Here is a 4036-nt window from a genome sequence, read left to right as displayed (position 1 = left end):
CAGACTTGCCATATGTGTGGGTCCCTTTCTTGACGGACAAGTGCAAAGTCTGCATACCATAGGATTCCATTCTTGTGACATTCTTACAAAGTCCAAACCATAGGGACAGACAACAGATCAGTGTTTGCCAGTGTCTGGGGTTGAGAGAAGGGGTTTGCCTCTCAGAGCACTTTGGGTTTGGCGGGTGATGAAAATTTTGTAGTCTGTGGTTGTGGTTCCCTAACAGTATGAGTTTGGAAGGACTCATAGACCTTAACGCAAATTCTATCTCCATAATCTTGAACTTTGCTCCCTGGGCTCAGACCTAGTTTGCGGCAACATGGCTAAATGCACCAAGAAGGTTGGAACTGTGGGTAAATATGGAACCTGTTATGGTGCCTCCCTCGGGAAAATGCTGAAGATTGAAATAAAGCAGTATGCTAAGTACACTTGCTCCTTGTGGCAAAACCAAGATGAGAAGACGAGCTGTGGGGATCTGGCACTGTGGCTCCTGAGTGAAAACTGTTGCTGGTGTTGCCTGGACGTACAATACCACTTCTGCAGTCACAGTAAAGTTGGCCATCATAAGGCTGAAGTAGTTGAAAGAGCAGAAGAAGCTCCCGCATTTGAGACACTGCTAGCCTATAATAAATGGGTTACTTCATGTAACAAAATTACTTCGGCTTGTTGTTAAATTTATTAATTAGATCTTCTGGTTTGTGTTGCATTAATTTTGCTTTCTCAAAAGACTCAGAAGTTAAAAATCCTCTAATTAAAAAAAATAATCTTGAACTTTTAAAAAATTGTGAAAAATACATTACGAACAGATACTGTACCCTACCAATTATTTTTCTGAATTTGAGGTTCACAATGATCTCCTATAATTTGTGAATGTGGAATATTGTAGCAATTTATTTTCTGAAGTTAAATCAAGTTTGTGTGTCTGGGATGGATCCAGTTTCATCATAGCACCTTCTGGTTTCCTTCTTATATCCTGTAGAATTCAGTTTGCTAATATTCTGTTACTGATTCTTGCTTCTTTATCATGAGTGTGTGACTGATCAGTCATTTTCCTTTCTCAACTTGTCCTTGACAGGATTTAGTATCCAGGTTATTGTATCCTCCAAGTGTTTTGCAGAGTGTCCTTTGTTTTCCCGTTTTTTTATGAATTCATGTCACATTAAAAATGTTTCTGCCAAAAAAACAAAAAGTTTTTGCTTAAAGTATTTGTCCAAAGTCAATGGAGGAGCCTGGATTTTTTTTTAACATTTTTATTTATTTAATTGCTAGAGAGAAAGAGACCACGAGAGAGGGAACACGAGCAAGGGCAGAGGGAGAGGGAGAAGCAGCTACCCGCTAAGCAGGAAGCCCGACTCGGGACTTGATCCCACATGACCTGAGTTGAAGGCAGATGCCTAACAACTGAGCTATCCAGGCGCCCTGAACCTGGATTTTTTTTTTTTCTTAAGCTTTTTAACTAGTGATATATTTCTGTATGGCTATAGAACAATTCAGGTTGGCTATTCCTTTTTGAGTGACTTTTGGCAAGTTATTTTTTTCTAGATATTGGTTACCTTTTTCTGAGTTTGCAAACTAATAGACATAAAATGGCATTTAATATCTTCTTTTTCCTCAAATTTTACTTTTTTTAAAAAAGATTTTATTTATTTATTTGACAGTGAGAGAGGATACACATGCAGGTGGAGAGGGAGGAGCAGGCTTCCTGCTGAGCAGGGAGCCTGATGGGGAGCTTGATCCCAGGACGCTGGGATCAGGACCTGAGATGAAAGCAGACGCTTAACGACTAAGCCACCCAGGCGCCCCCAAATTTTACTTTCGAAAATGTCTCTCTTACAGATAATTGCAAGAAAATTGCAAGGAACACTCAGATATCCTTCACCTGGATTTACCCATTATTATTTGTCACTTATGTAATTTTCTGTCCCTCCCTTCTGTGTGTGTGTTTTAAATGTTTCATGAATCATTTGAGTTACTTGAAGAAATTATGGTTTATTGTCCCTAAATACACAACATATATTTCTTTTTTATTCTTTTTTAAGAGATTTTATTTATCTATTTGACAGAGAGAGAGATCACAAGTAGACAGAGAGAGGGGGAAGCAGGCTCCCTGCCGAGCAGAGAGCCATATGCGGGGCTCAATCCCAGGACCCTGAGATAATGACCTGAGCCGAAGGCAGAGGCTTAACCCACTGAGCCACCCAGGCGCCCCACAACATACATTTCTTAAGAAAAATTGTGATCTGCTACAAAATCTTAATGCAGATATCACACTCTGAGAATTTAATTTTGAGACAATATAATACCTAGTTTAGATTCTCACTCAAATTTTCCCATTGTCCTAATATTGTTCTTTGTACCTGATCTCAAACAAAAAACCCTCATCTTTCCGGGGCGCCTGGGTGGCTCAGTGGGTTAAGCCGCTGCCTTCGGCTCAGGTCATGATCTCAGGGTCCTGGGATCGGGTCCCGCATCGGGCTCTCTGCTTGGCAGGGAGCCTGCTTCCTCCTCTCTCTCTCTCTGCCTGCCTCTCCATCTACTTATGATTTCTCTCTGTCAAATAAATAAATAAAATCTTTAAAAAAAAAAACCCTCATCTTTCCAAGTAAAGATCATCCATTGCATTTCAGTTGTCAAGTCTCCTTAGTATTTAAACTAACGTATTTTCCCAGACTTTTTTTTTTTTTTTTTTTGGTCTTGCATGACATTGCCTTTTGAAGATCTGGTCCAGGAGTTCAGAAAGCTTCTTAGGCTGGATTTGTCTGATTGCTTTCTCCTGTTTAGTTTCAGGTTAAACACAGGCAGGAATACTATACAGGTGATGTTCTGTCCTCCGTGCGTGACACCAGGATATTCTTTTTTTTTTTTTTTTAAGATTTTATTTGATAGAGATCACAAGCAGGCAGAGAGGCAGGCAGAGAGAGAGGGAAGCAGGCTCCCCACTGAGCAGAAAACCCAATGCGGGGCTCAATCCCAGGACTCTGGGATCATGACCCAGGCTGAACACAGAGGCTTTAACCCACTGAGCCACCCAGGCACCCCGACACCAGGATATTCTTGATGTCAGTTGTCCCACAACTTAATTTGGATCATTTGGTTTTGTGGTTATTTCTACCCTCTCTTTTCCAATGTTGGTGCTTCGCTCCCTTGTTTCCTTGACCAAGCTCCTTCGAGTTTCACCAATTTTAGTCTTTTCCAAAGAACCAACTCCTGCCTTTGTAATTCTATCTCTTGTATACTTGTTTCCTCTTTCACTAATTTATTTTACCTTTATTCCTTCCTTCATCCTTTCTTGAGCTTATGCTGCTTTTTTTCTAACAGTTTTCATTAACTTTCAACTATCCTTTTAAACATATACATTACAAATACCCCTTTAGGCGCCTGGGTGGCTTAGTGGGTTAAGCCGCTGCCTTCAGCTCGGGTCATGATCCCAGGGTCCTGGGATCGAGTCCCGCATCGGGCTCTCTGCTCAGCTGGGAGCCTGCTTCCCTCTCTCTCTCTCTGCCTGCCTCTCTGTCTACTTGTAATCTCTGTCTGTCAAATAAACAAATAAAAATCTTAAAAAAAAATACCCCTTTAATAGCAAGACAGAAAGGTTTATGAGCAACATTTTTGCTATCATTTTGTTACAAATAGGGGAACCACACAGATTTCTACTTTTGTGGGCAGGATCAATGATTTGTGGCACATTTATATGAGGGAATACTTTTTCATCAGCAAAAATGCACAAGGTACTGCTGCACAGAATAATAAGAGCAAATCTTACAAATATGAAAGTGAATAAAAGAAGCAAGAAACAATATGGACATATTTAATGATTCCATTCATATAATTGTAAATAATGGGCAGTATTGATGTATCATTTAAAAATGCATATATAGGGGCACCTGGGTGGCTTACTTGGTTAAGGGTCCAACTCTTGATCTCTGCTCAGGACATGATCTCAGGGTTGTGAGATCAGCCCCTGTGTCGGGCTCCATGCTGGGCGTGGAGCCTTATTAAGATTCTCTCTCTCTGTCTACCCTCTCCCTCTCCCCCA

The 4036-nt window shown here is 40.7% G+C and overlaps 1 pseudogene; it reads left to right on the top strand.

Moving 5' to 3' along the window:
• The first annotated feature begins 207 nt into the window (after positions 1 to 207).
• Positions 208 to 620, top strand: LOC123390303 (annotated as a pseudogene).
• The last annotated feature ends 3416 nt before the right edge of the window (positions 621 to 4036 follow it).

The sequence above is a fragment of the Mustela putorius genome, unplaced genomic scaffold, assembly GCF_011764305.1.
Source record: "Mustela putorius furo isolate JIRA1106 unplaced genomic scaffold, ASM1176430v1.1 tig00537297_pilon_pilon_pilon, whole genome shotgun sequence".
Classification (NCBI taxonomy): Eukaryota; Metazoa; Chordata; class Mammalia; order Carnivora; family Mustelidae; genus Mustela; species Mustela putorius.
The sequence above is the reverse complement of the archived record's forward strand: the minus strand, read 5'-3'. Positions and strand labels throughout refer to the sequence as shown.